We start from the raw sequence: 14,833 nt of genomic DNA on the forward strand, positions 1-14,833 counted from the left end.
AGGCACTAAATAAATATAAATTATATTTACATAAATCAAAAAGCTATGGTTTCTATTTTGCCAACAATGTAATGGCCAATTGCTAATCATCAAATATTTGGGAGTAATGGATATGAAGATTAAAAAAATCCGAACCTTCCTTTCTACTCCTTCCCTCTCAATCTGGGCGCGCGCGCGCACACACACACACACACACACACACACACACACACACACACACCCCTTCCCCTGGAAAAACTTGTGAAACAACTCTATGGTCACTCTTCCAACACGGAGATGATTATTCATGCAGAAACTGTATGTATGTGGAGTAGGTGGCCACGAACACAGAGTAATCTTTGGCATCCTGGGAGGAAATCCTCCAAATGCACCATTAAGCACTCCACCCCACATCTACTGCTTCCCCAGCCTGGGAGGCCCTTGTTTGGTTACTTTTGGGGATGTAAAGCATTGTATATTGAGATCTCTTTCTTGTTAAAACAGCCTTATCTGGGAGGGGTTTTGCATTTGTCCTTTTATGCAGTTTAATTTATTGGATCACTTGGCAATCAACTCACTCAGAAAGTTAGTCCAATCATACTGGAGTCTTGAAGGGAATATGAGAGATTTATACACAAATAATCACTATAGGATATTTGTTCCATCAGTCATAGAGTTCAAATAATGGAGAAATTAAGTACAACTGGAGGTATCAAGGAAAGTTTCATGGAAAAAAAAGTTTGTGACCAAAGCCTTAAAAGATAGCATCAGGTCATGCAAATATACAAACAATAAAACAAGGTAAAATGTAATAAGACTTCAGAGATTTTTGAGGAAATGCTTATCAGTTAGGATTTGCAAATAACAGAAAGCAACTCTGCTTACTTAAGCAAAAATAGAGTATATTAGAGGGACAACAAGTACTTACAGAACAGACAAGAAGCTGGAGAACCAAGTTTGGATGCAAGAGAGGAATCAACACAGGTATAAGAGCAGCTCTGGCTGTGCAGACAGCATTTATCTTTTCTGTCTGTGTATCTCTTTGTAAGTCCAGGGAGCAATTAACCAGCTGGCTAGTTTGGGTCAAGTGCACAGAGAATAAAATTCCTAATTTACATCCCCACCAAGGCTGTAGAGGATAAATAATTCCTCCAAAGGAAGTCAGGTGGCTCCCAGGAAGAAGAATGGATATTGAACAGCCATATGAACCAATACATGTCCACTCTAGAGTAGAACACAGGACAAGTTGGTTTGGCAGGATGGGTAAGAAATAATTCATGGAAGACTTTCTTTGTACCAGGTACTATGCTAGTTCACACTTTATATCATTTAATTCTCACAATAAGCCTGTAAATCAAATATTATTTTCCCCACTTCTATCTGAAAAACTATAGCCAGGTTAAGGAAACTGCTCCAGTGGGCTGGGACTTGAGATCAGGTCTGTAGGCTCTATATTTGTGCTGTCTTGAGTTGAAATATAAGGCAAGGTGTGGGGTGCTGTGAGCCTCTAGGAAGAGCAGGCCTGTTTAGATGCCATCGCAGGAGGCCTGGCAGAATGACGGGTCCTGCAAAAGGAAACTAGGACAGCAAACATGTACCAAGACAGAACTGGCTGCCTGCGGTTGAGTCCTCTTCTGGGGAGTCACAGGGGAAAGGTGGGAGCTACAGAAATCTCCTATGTGGGCCAGTGATCAGTCTTTGTTTTTAAAAATAAATAATAAACAAACAAAAATACACCTGACCTCCAGTTTGGCAGGATAAGAGAAGGGCAAGAGGCAGAAATAAAGGTGGAAAAGGGTCACAGAGCATGAATGAAGCTGAGGATCTGAGTTGGCCCAGTGTCTGGGGTGTCGATAATTCTCAGGGATAAGCAGACACTTTGTCTTCCAATAATTTATTACTGAAAAATGCTTGTTGAGTACATGCTATAGAGACTACAGTGATAAAGAAAGAGACTGCTGTAAGTTGAGGTTTGAGAAGTAGGCAGGAAATCAAGTTGGTAGAACATGGGAAGAAGGTCTGATGTAATTAATTCTAAGTCCAATGGGAGGCTACTGAAGGACTTCAATTAGGAGAGTGACATGATCCCACTTCATCAAAATTACCCTGGTTGCTGGGTGGCAAATAGACTAAATGGAAAAGAATGACAGCAGGATATCTAGTTATTCTTACTTAGTCACTTCCTGAGTGAAAGAGAAAGGCTTCCTTAATGGAACTTTGTCCCTGTGATATTAGCCTTTCCTGGTGTTCAGGGCAGAATTGTGCAGTGAGCTTTCTGGGCCTAGTACCCTGCTCTCTCTTTGTTGATGTCCTTCTTCCCTCTTCAGTCCCCGTTTGTATCTATAAATCAGGGGCCGTCACCTTCTTCATTTCTGCTGCCCACTTAGTTGCCAGACTAGGAAGGCACTGCTAAACCAATGACTGCAATGATTTCAGTAGGTGACGCTTCCCCTCTGGGACAGATGTTCACATTGTAATAGGTGCAGTCCATTGAACCAACAAGAGCATTAACGTTGAACTTTCAGGCTTCAATAACTGAGTGGGGCTATTAAGATATTTGGGTTGGGAATTTGTCTTAACGCCACTCAAATCCATCACCAAGTATGAAATTTCTATGACTGTATTCGGCCACCAATGAAAGGTTACTTTTGATATTGAAAAGCCTCTTTTCATGACACAGGCAAAACCAATGGTGCTGAAGGTTAGCACAGGGATTGGTCCATTATGCATGGACTGCACAACAAAGCAAGTCATCAGTCCCACTCCCATTCCCCCATATGGGACCTCAATTCAGTGCCTAAAACTCAACTTGGCATCAACCTCAAACTCTCCATTGTAGTATTTAACATCTGGATTAGTCATAAGCTGTAGTCATCCTATCTCATTCACGACCTTGACATTTATGATTTGTGGTATAACCTATCCTCTCAAGCTGCTGATTTTGTAGCATGAAGGGGCTTCCCACACTATAACACTCCTTTTTGTCATTTGTCATACGTGGATATGGAGGGATCAGTGCAAGTGAAATGATATCAAGTACTTGTATTACATGCTTTCAATACACACTTGTTGGAGGAGTCTAAAAGTGAGAACATGTGTATATTCCAGGCTCACATCCTCCAGGAAGTACGCACAGGCCCTCCCAGTCTTACTTAGATGTATCTCTTCAGGTTCTCGAGTCAGATCATCTGAGTTCAGATCCTGGTTCTGCCTTTACTGGGTGGAAGACCTTGAGCAAGTTATGTCAACTTTCTGCACCTTTGTTTCCTCATCTACACGTGGACATATTACTAACACCTACTTCATACCTACCTCTTAAGGAATTTAAGAGGACTAACACCTACTTCATACCTACCTCTTAAGAAACACTGAGCACAATGCCTAGCACACAGTAAGTACTCAATAAACATGAGGGATTATGAATTAATATTACTAGCATATCAGAGAATTTATTATTTTACACCACTATTCTACAATCATGATGTATGTCGTTGAGCTACCAGACTAGAAGCTCCTTTGGAGATGGGATTCATGACTCATTTAACTTTACACCTTCAGTGGAATAGCTGGCACATGGTAGGTGTTTAGCAAATGACTGCTCAATGACTGAATGAATTTTCTGGACTTGGTGCTAGTACCTGTCTGTTTAAAGATTCATATTAGCTAAGTGGTTTAAAATTTTTGGAGGTTTCATGGCAATAGAAAGGCAGAAATGTCTAGAGTGTCAGAATGACCATTAGAGGGTGTCCAGCAGTGGGATCTGAACAGTGCAAGCCTTCATGCTGTGCTCTCAAGGCTTCTGAGAGCTTTCACATACAGTATATCTTGTACTTCACAGTACAACCCTAAGATATAACATTTCCAGATAATAAACAAGAAAACAGAAGTGGAACCAGCAAATTTGCTTGAAGGCATTCAGCTCAGAAGGGGAGCAGATATAAATGAGGGTAAGTGCAGTGGTTAGAACTCCAAACAGTTTGGTTCCACCACTTACCAGCTGGGTGACCTTCAGTAAGTTACAGAAATACTCTCGTATGTCAGTTGCCTCATATGTAGAAATAAAAATGAGACTATTCTCTCATAGGTTGTTTTGAAAAGTAACTGAGGAAAAGATTATATTCACACTCCCTGTCCTCTGTAACTCATCTTTCTACTACAGGCTACTGAGCTCACAGACAGCACCACACTTGGCACTTTGGACCCCAATGAACCTATCGTCTTTGAGATATACCCAAGGCCTCAGCCCTTGATCATTTCCTCCATGACATGGGCAAATGCCAAAACTTTCTTGTGTCCCTTTTACACAAAGAATATTCATTAGAAAAGGACTAACATAACAAACTAACAGCAATGTTGAATAAAACTCAAAGTATGATTTTCATGAGTTTATTTTTTTAAATATTTCTGTCTGCAATGATGAGCTGCGCCCATCATGGTGGGCATGCAGACACTGCAGCTTTTCTATAATGAAGAGCAAGAGCCTTCCTGGTCCCACAGATTACATCTAGTAGGTGACAACCTGCTCTATAATACGGTGAGGCTGGCCCTTTTACGCAACTGATTGCAACATAGAGTAACGGAAGCCATAGGCCAATGGCAGGTGTTCTCAGTTTGGCTGCACAACAGAATCACTTGGGAAACTTTTTAAATATTTGATGCTTAGGTCACACCCCAGACCAATTAAACCAGAATCTCTTGGGATAAGGCCCAGGCATCAGTAATTTTTTTAACTGCCCTGATGATTACTATGTACAGCCAAGATTGAAAACTTCTGGCTGAAAGCTTTGGGGCCACAGCAGTAAAACTCCATCAGTTTTCTGCTGGTTCTGCTACAAGATATTTTGTTTATCTGGAAAGTTTTGCTCATCTATAATAATAATCATATATTATATAATTCACATAAATCACTGGCATTGCCTTGATATTGTTTTCTTATAGCACTAATTACCACTAATTAAAAGATGAGTATATTCAACTGAATTCTGATGCTTATATTACTATTCAAACATATATTTCTCATTGTAAGTAAAATCAACTAGTAGAAAGTCAAACTAACATAATTGATGACAGAAAATATTGATTCCTTTTTCAATGCTCAAACTTAAGGGATTTCTGGTCAGAAATCTTCACCGGTTAGTGTCGTCATCTACTGGCAAAGTGTGATATTGCGCCTCATTCCTTGCATCCAGAGGAAATTCACCCTTAACAAGCACATATGCTATCCTTCACAAAGAACCAATGTAAAGTAAGAAGGCCTCTGCCCAGAAGGGCCTTGTGATTTACTTAAGCCATGTTTTTTTATGGCTCCATACATAGATTCAACTACCCTGCAAGTAGTCTTGTTTTTTTTACGTAGAGGCTAGCGCTAGCAACTAAAATCTGATGCTGCGCCTCTGTGAAAGTTGGTGATGGATCAAATTCTGCTTCAATACCAAAAAAATATTTATGGAGAAAACTTTAAAGTCTTCTTGTGGATTAAACTAAAACATCAAAGAGTTACAGATCTAGAATATATTATATTAGGAGGCCCTCCTGATTAAAAAAAATTTTTAACATTTTTATTGGAGTATAATTGCTTTACAGTGTTTAGTTTCTGCTGTATAACAAAGTGAATCAGATATATGCATACATATATTTCCATATCCCCTCCCTCTTGCATCTCCCTCCCACGCTCCTTATCCCACCCCTCTAGGTGGTTGGAAAGCACCAAGCTGATCTCCCAGTGCTATGCAGCTGCTTCCCACTAGCTATTTTACATTTGGTAGTGTATATATGTCCATGCCACTCTCTCACTTCGTCCCAGCTTACCCTCCCCCTCCCCATGTCTTCAAGTCTATGCTCTATGTCTGCGTCTTTATTCCTGTCCTATCCCTAGGTTCATCAGAACCATTTTTTTTTCTAGAGTCCATATATGTGTTAGCATATGGTATTGGTTCTTCTCTTTCTGACTTACTTCACTCTGTATGACAGACTCTAGGTCCATCCACCTCACTACAAATAACTCAATTTCGTTTCTTTTTATGGCTGAGTAATATTCCATCATATATATGTGTCACACCTTCTTTATCCATTCATCTGTCGATGGACACTTAGTTTGTTTCCATGTCCTGGCTATTGTAAGTAGAGCTGCAATGAACATTGTGGTACATGACCCTTTTTGAATTATGGTTTTCTCAGGGTATATGCCCAGTAGTGGGATTGCTGGGTTATATGGTAGTTCTATTTTTAGTTTTTTTAAGGAACCTCCATACTGTTCTCCAGAGTGGCTGTATCAATTTACATTCCCACCAACAGTTCAAGAGGGTTCCCTTTTCTCCACACCCTCTCCAGCATTTATTGTTTGTAGATTTTTTTGATGATGGCCATTCTGACCAGTGTGAGGTGATACCTCATTGTAGTTTTGATTTGCATTTCTCTAATGATTAGTGATGTTGAGCATCTTTTCATGTGTTTGTTGGCAATCTGTAGATCTTCTTTGGAGAAATGTCTATTTAGGTCTTCTGCCCATTTTTGGATTGGGCTGTTTGCTTTTTGGATATTGAGCTGCAAGAGCTGCTTGTATATTTTGAAGATTAATCCTTTGTCAGTTGCTTCATTTGCAAATATTTTCTCCCATTCTGAGGGCTGTCTTTTCATCTCGTTTATGGTTTCCTTTGCTGTGCAAAAGCTTTGAAGTTTCATTAGGTCCCATTTGTTTATTTTTGTTTTTTATTTCCATTTCTCTAGGAGGTGGGTCAAAAAGGATCTTCCTGTTATTTATGCCAGAGTGTTCTTCCTGTGTTTTCCTCTAAGAGTTTTATAGTGTCCAGTCTTACATTTAGGTCTTTAATCCATTTTGAGCTTATTTTTGTGTATGGTGTTAGGGAGTGTTCTAATTTCATTCTTTTACATGTAACTGTCCAGTTTTCCCAGCACCACTTATTGAAAAGACTGTCTTTTTTCCATTGTATATTCTTGCCTTCTTTGTAATAGATTAGTTGACCATAGGTGCGTGGGTTTATCTCTGGGCTTTCTATCCTGTTCCACTGATGTATATTTCTGGTTTTGTGCCAGTACATACTGTCCTGATGACTGTGGCTTTCTAGTATAGTCTGAAGTCATACAGCCTGATTCCTCCAGCTCCATTTTCCTTTCTCAGGATTGCTTTGGCTATTTGGGGTCTTCTGTGTCTCCTAACAAATTTTAAGATTTTTTGTTCTAATTCTGTGAAAGATGTCATTGGTAATCTGATAGGGATTACACTGAATCTGTAGATTGCTTTGGGTAGTATACTCATTTCCACAATGTTGATTCTTCCAATCCAAGCACATGGTATATCTCTCCATGTGTTTGTGTCATCTTTGATTTCTTTCAACAGTGTCTTATAGATTTCTGAGTACAGGCCTTTTGTCTCCTTAGGCAGGTTTATTCCTAGGTATTTTATTCTTTTTGTTGCAGTGGTAAATGGGATTGTTTCCTTAATTTCTCTTTCTGATCTTTCATTGTTAGTGTATAGGAATGTAAGAGATTTCTGTGCATTCATTTTGTATCCTACAACTTTACCAAATTCGTTGATTAGCTCTAGTAGTTTTCTGGTGGCATCTTTAGGATTTTCTATGTAGAGTATCATGTCACCTGCAAACAGTGACAGTTTAACTACTTTTCCAATTTGGATTCCTTTTATTTCTTTTTCTTTTATGACTGGACTAGGACTTCCAAAACTATGTTGAATAACAGTGGTGAGAGTGGGCAACCTTCTCTTGTTCCTGATTTTAGAGGAAATGCTTTCAGTTTTTCACCATTGAGAATGATGTTTGCTGTGGTTTTGTCATATATGGCCTTTATTACATTGAGGTAGGTTCCCTCTATGCCCACTTTCTAGAGTTTTTATCATAAATGGGTGTTGAATTTTGTCAAAAGCTTTTTCTGAATCTATTGAGATGATCATATGGTTTTTTCCTTCAATTTGCTAATATGGTGTATTACATTGATTGATTTGGGTATACTGAAGAATCCTTGCATCCCTGGGATAAATACCACTTAATCATGGTGTATGATACTTTTAATGTGCTGTTGGATTCTGTTTGCTAGTATTTTGTTGAGGATTTTTGCATCTGTGTTCATCAGAGATATTGGTCTGTAATTTTCTTTTTTGTGATATCTTTGTCTGGCTTTGGTATGAGGGTGATGGTGGCCTCGTAGAATAAGCTTGGGAGTGTTCCTTCCTGTGCAATTTTTTCAAATAGTTTGAGAAGGATGGGTGTTAGCTCTTCTCTGAATGTTTGACATAATTCACCTGTGAAGCCATCTGGTCCTGGACTTTTGTTTGTTGGAAGATTTTTAATTATGGTTTCAATTTCATTACTTGTGACTGGTCTGTTTATATTTTCTATTTCCTCTTGATTCAGTCTTGGAAGGTTGTACCTTTCTAAAAATTTGTCCATTTCTTCCAGGTTGTCCATTTTATTGGCATATAGTTGCCTGTCGTAGTCTCTTATGATCCTTTGTATTTCCACGGTGTCAGTTGTAATTTCTCCTTTTTCATTTCTAATTTTATTGATATGAATCTTCTCCCTTTTTTTCTTGATGAGTCTGGCTAAAGGTTTATCAATTTTGTTTATCTTCTCAAATAACCAGCTCTTAGTTTCATTGATTTTTGCTATTGTTTTCTTTGTTTCTATTTCATTTATTTCTACTTTGACTTTTATGATTTCTTTCTTTCTACTAACTTTGGGTTTTGTTTGTTCTTCTTTCACTATCTGCTTTAGGTGTAAGTTTAGGTTGTTTATTTGAGATTTTTCTTGTTTCTTGATTGGTAGGATTGAATTGTTATAAACTTCCCTTTTAGAACTACTTTTGTTGCACCCCATAGGTTTTGGGTCACCGTGTTTTCATTGTCATTTGTTTCTATGTATTTTTTGATTTCCGCTTTGATTTCTTCAGTAATCTCTTGGTTATTTATTATTGTATTGTTTAGCCTCCATGTGTTCGTGTTTTTTACAGGTTTTTTTTTTTTCTGTAATTGATTTCTAATCTCATAGCGTTGTGGTCAGAGTAGATGCTTGATAGGATTTCAGTTTTCTTAAATTTTCCGAGGCTTGATTTGTGACCCAAGATGTGATCTATCCTGAAGAATGTTCCATGCACTTGAGAAGGAAGTGTATTCTGCTGCTTTTGGATGGAACATCCTATAAATATCAATTAAGTCTATCTGGTCTATTGTGTCATTTAAAGCTTGTGTTTCCTTATTTATTTTCTGTCTGGATGATCTGTCCATTGGTGTAAGTGGATTGTTAAAGTCCCCCAGTATTATTGTGTTACTGTCAATTTCCCCTTTTATGGCTGTTAGCATTTGCCTTATGTATTGAGGTGTTCCTATGTTCGGTGCATAAATATTTACAATCGTTATATCTTCTTCTTGGATTGATCCCTTGATCATTATGTAGTGTCCTTCTTTGTCTCTTGTAATAGTCTTTATTTTAAAGTCTATTTTGCCTAATATGAGAATTGCTACTCCAGTTTTTTTTTCTTTTTCAGTACGCGGGCCTCTCACTGCTGTGGCCTCTCCCGTTGTGGATCATAGGCTCGGGACGCGCAGGCCCAGCAGCCATGGCTCACGGGCCCAGCCGCTCCGTGGCATGTGGGATCCTCCCAGACTGGGGCACAAACCCATGTCCCCTGCATCGGCAGGTGGACCCTCAACCACTGTGCCACCAGGGAAGCCTTCCAACTTTCTTTTGATTTCCATTTGCATGGAATATCTTTTTCCGTCCCCTCACTTTCAGTCTGTATGTGGCCCTAGGTCTGAAGTGGGTCTCTTGTAGACAGCATACATACAGGTCTTGTTTTTTTAATCCATTCAGCCAGTCTGTGTCTTTTGGTTGGAGCATTTAAACCATTTACATTTAAGGTAATTATTGATATATATGTGTCTATTACCATTTTCTTAACTGTTTTGCATTTGTTTTTGTGGGTCTTTTTCTTCTCTTGTGTTTCCTGCCTAGAGAAGTTCCTTTAGCATTTGTTGTAAAGCTGGTTTGCTGGTGGTGAATTCTCTTAACTTTTGCTTGTCTGTAAAGCTTTTGATTTCTGTGTCAAATCTGAATGATATCCTTGCTGGATAGAGTAATTTTGGTTGTAGGTTTTTCCCTTTCATCACTTTAAATATATCCTGCCACTCCCTTCTGGCCTGTGGAGTTTCTGCTAAAAAATCAGCTGATAACCTTATGGGAATTCCCTTGTATGTTATTTTTCACTTTTCCCTTGCTGCTTTTAATATTTTTTCTTTGAATTTAATTTTTGTTTGTTTGATTAATATCTGTCTTGGTATGTTTCTCCTGTGTTTATCCTCTATCGGACCCTCTGTGCTTCCTGGACTTGGGTGGCTATTTCCTTTCCCATGTTAGGGAAGTTTTCAACTATAATCTCTTCAAATATATTCTCAGACCCTTTCTCTTTCTCCTTTTCTTCTGGGATCCCTATAATTTGAATGCTGGTGTATTTAATGTTGTCCCAGAGGTCTCTGAGACTGTTCTCATTTCTTTTCATCATCCATTTCTTTTTGATCTCATTCTCTATGACAAAATTTAATATCCTCAAATAAAGGGGAAAACTCACATTACATCTGGCATTATCTTTACAATTCTCCTTTCTACATTGTGGTATGAAAAGGGGGAAATGTCTAGCTTTGAATTTAGCTTAATGCAGCTCACTGAAATAAGTATATAAAACAATTTTAACAGAAGCCTAGCACATAGAACATATATTAACATATCTATACCTTTATTTGCCTTCTCAGACATATTCACTATGCAATAATTCTCTTATTTTCAAACAGGCAACATTGAATTTCTCTATGTATTTCCTTGTAAATCTGTACCAATTTTATACACAATTGGCTGTAGTCCAACTTTCTCAACTGTATTCTATGAAAGGTACAGGAGAGTCTTGGATGAACTATAACTGAACTTTTACAATTTAGTAAATTGTTAAGAGTTATCTAAGACCTTCTTCACTGTTTTGAATCATAATACAATTTCTGATTGTATCCCCGCTATCATTTCCTGATCCCATAAAAAGAAACAACAGAATAGCCCAGCTATTTCATCTTTACATAGATACCAGGTTATTACTGCTCCCTCAGAATTTTTTCTTCCTACAAATAATTGTAACTCTCAGAGTTACTAGGACTAGGCAGTTGACAGAACACATTTCACTACAAATTGGCATAGGACAGTTTTATGTCCTAGTTCCATTTATATTTAGTGAAAATGATCAGAAACACTTTTGGATGAACCAGCTCCATAGCTTCCAGCCATGGCTAAGAGGTATACAAATGCTCTGTTCTGTGTTTATGTCATAGAAAGCAGGTGTGGTTTCAAGAATAAACAGAAAATTTCTGGTCAATTGTTGTTGTAAGAGCTAAATGTTAATGATTCACAATAAAACCATGATTTATATCAGATACTCCTTAGTATTCATATGGGCAATAAAAGTAGAGGCTAACACCCAGGTAAACTACATGCTATGGTCCAGGCAGTAAAGAGCTCTGTTAAAACAGGTCAATTAATTTAGCAATCTGAAGGCACATTTTGCAATTCACTCATCTAAAGGTAAAGATTTCTGTCCAAAGTCAATCAATATATATATGCTGTCATAGTCAATCTAGGTTGCTATTAATAGAGTATCATAGACAGGGTGGCTTAAACAACAGACATTTATTCCCCATAATTCTAGAGGCTGGGAAGTCCAAGGTAGAGCCAGTAGATCTGATATCTAGTGAAGGCCCTCTTCCTGTTTTACAGATAGCTGTCTGCCTTCTCCCTGTATCCTCCATAGCAGAGAGACGAGAGGAAACTAGCTCTCTCATGTCTCTTCTTATAAGGGCACTAATCCCATTATGAGGGTTCTACTGCTATGACCTAATTATTTCCTAAAGGCTCCATCTCCTAATACCATCACATTGGAGGTGGGGTTGGGGGTGGCGTTAGGATTTCAACACATGAATTGGGGAATACACAAATATTCAGTCCATAACACATGCTGTGGGGCATGGATTAGTTTTAGGAATGTTGTTTGTGGTGGTGAAGGTGCCCAGTTAGTGACAACTGCCTTCAGCTGGCCATGTTCCAGGACAGTGTTTTCTTCTCTTCTTTATTGAATGAGTGCTTGTCTTTTTAGGATTTTTGGTGTCCTGATAAAGAACAACTCTTAAGAAAAAAGTATCCACACTTGCACATAAGGCAAAAGGATTACTTCATGCCTTTTGAAAGCCATACTAGAGCACTGTCTAAGAAGCCATGTTGTCTAACAAGGATCATCTGATGATATAAGGGAAGATGACTTGGACATATTATTTACTTTTGATTAAGGCCCTGATTCTGTAAAGCTATTTATTTACTTGGAGAACATAAGCACATTTTTTTTTTGTCCAGTAGAGATGCAAGTAATTTCTTTTCAGAAGAAAAGATATCCCAAAGTTTGAAATGTACTGCTCTACAGAACAGTAACTAGTTTTGTATCTGAGGAATTGATCTTAGCTGTCTTTTACTTTCTTTCAGTCTTTTATATCCTCTTTGAACCAGCTTTACTTTCCTGATATTTCCATCATTAATGAGTGAAATATATCTTTCACATATGCTCATCATATATCTGTATGAGTTACATGTTTTAAAATTTTATCACACTCCTCTTCCCCATCCTACTGCAAATTAGGAAACAGATAAAAGTTTAGCAAAGCTGATGTACTTAAAGATAACATACTCAAAATATGTACTTTCTTTACTAGAAAATTTGACTGTAGAACATGGCTTTAGAGCTGGAGCCAAATAGTTCTGTCATATTTCACTCTAATTTAATTCACTTGTTCATGCATTTCCTGGCAGAACTGGACAGCTTCAGCCCTCTCACTGTCTCCACTCTCCAATGGCAGGCCACTTTTACCCTGTGGCAGACTGTAGACAATAACATTCTCTAAAGGAGGAGGAATGGAAAGAAGAGCTGAGCTGAATGTGCACAATTTCTCCTCCCATATCCATCAACCAGATAAGTCACTCATCCTTCCTTGGGGAGGAGTTAATGAGTAGGAGGGAAGAGGCCAGAATGAAGATTAAATGTTAGATCCCTGCTGCCATAATTCAGCATGTCTGATTATCCTACCCCCCAGTCTGGAGAAAAGCACAAGCCAGGTCTTTGCCATAATAAATCCAGTGTTTGCAATGTACGTGTTTAGCATCTTAACTATATACCAAGCAATAACACAGAATGCTTTTATACTGGGCCCTTATAAGAGATATCAATCAGTTCAAATAATGTCAAAATAAGTAAGTTTTATTCAACTTTAACTTCTCGCAAAGCTCAGAGTTGGTATGCAAACATGTGTTAAATGAACAAACGAAAGAACAAATGAGGCATAGAGTTCGATTTCAGCAGATCAGGGGAAGTTGAAATTTTGCCTAAAAGCAAAACTGAGTCTATTGAAACAGCAAAGCACATGTCTGTACCATGCAGTTAATGAAGTAGTTCCTTGAAAGAATGGTGGCTAAATCATCTTGGGGGTAAAAATAACATCTGAAGTATACTGATTTGGTCCTTCCTTGTGCCTCTGAATTGCATCCAAATTATTTTGCATCCAAATTTTGCATCCAAATTATTTTGCATCCAAATTAAATTGCATCCAAATTATCCCAAATCAATCAGAATCAGCATCATTAAGGTCCTTCAATAAAGGAGATACCACATATTCCCATGGAAGAAAATTCCATGTCCCTCAAATCTTACAGCTAAGAATATTTAGAAGTCCATTTGAAATCCTCTCTGCTCTAAAACAAACACAATCCTATTTTTTCTTCAGAAAAGGAATGAACTTTTGTTAGAGAAACCTCCCCTTTGCAAAATATATACCCTCCTTTCACAGTTTTGCATGAAATCTACTCCAGTTAATCTGAATCCTTTTTTTTTTGCGGTGAGGTAAATAATTATAAACTCTGAGGTTAGAGTTTTTCTAAACCTCCTCAGAAATCTGCATGACACATACGTAAAATGATGACTCTGATTTCCTTTTGAGAAAAACACTTCCTCAGAAACATAATTGAGTCTTTAGTAAGCTATTCCACCATTTTATCAGGCTACTTGCTTCTGGAGTATCACAGTTACTATAGAAAATATCAAAATATTTGTAAGCACTAGGGAAGAATAAGAGAGCCAATCATTTGGATGATTCTTAATTACTACTTAGGTTCCCCACGCCCTTTTAACTTTAGAAGTTTATGACTCTTGACTGCCCGGCAGTATTGAGATATAGTCCTTTTGAAGTATTGGGAGGGAGAAAGGGTGGGGAGGGGTTGCTTACCTAATAGATCCTTGGTGCTGCAAGGGCAGAGAAATATATCATCATCACATTAGGTGATTGTCAGAGGAGAAAGTGGGACATGTTAGCAGATTCAAGATACCTTTAAAATGATAGATTGACAGATTCCGAGACTGCATTATCTATTAGCTTCTGTCAAGATTTTATACACGTAAGACCTGAGGTCTCTGACAGAATATGATGATTCTAGCGTTCTCCACACTGATATCAAATGATAAAACGCATAAAAAGCATTATGATGCATCACTCTGGATGAATAAAATAGCTAAAATAATGTTCAAGGGCTACTGCATCTACACCTAGACAAGAACTGCCCTGGGCTTAATCCATTTGGCTAATTAGTATGCTGGGCTCTTCTATCCAGACAACATATGTAAATTTTGGTCAGCTGCACAACTTGAGAGCAATGACTCTGAGTGGGTAAAAGTGAAAGTATTTGTGTCCCATGTGAATATCACCAAAGGGCATCCACTACAGGGGGTTTCAGTAATCCAGTGGACAAGACAC

The sequence above is a fragment of the Aethalodelphis obliquidens genome, unplaced genomic scaffold, assembly GCF_003676395.1.
Source record: "Aethalodelphis obliquidens isolate GAN/ISIS:26980383/991018 unplaced genomic scaffold, ASM367639v1 scaffold4, whole genome shotgun sequence".
Taxonomy (NCBI): Eukaryota; Metazoa; Chordata; class Mammalia; order Artiodactyla; family Delphinidae; genus Aethalodelphis; species Aethalodelphis obliquidens.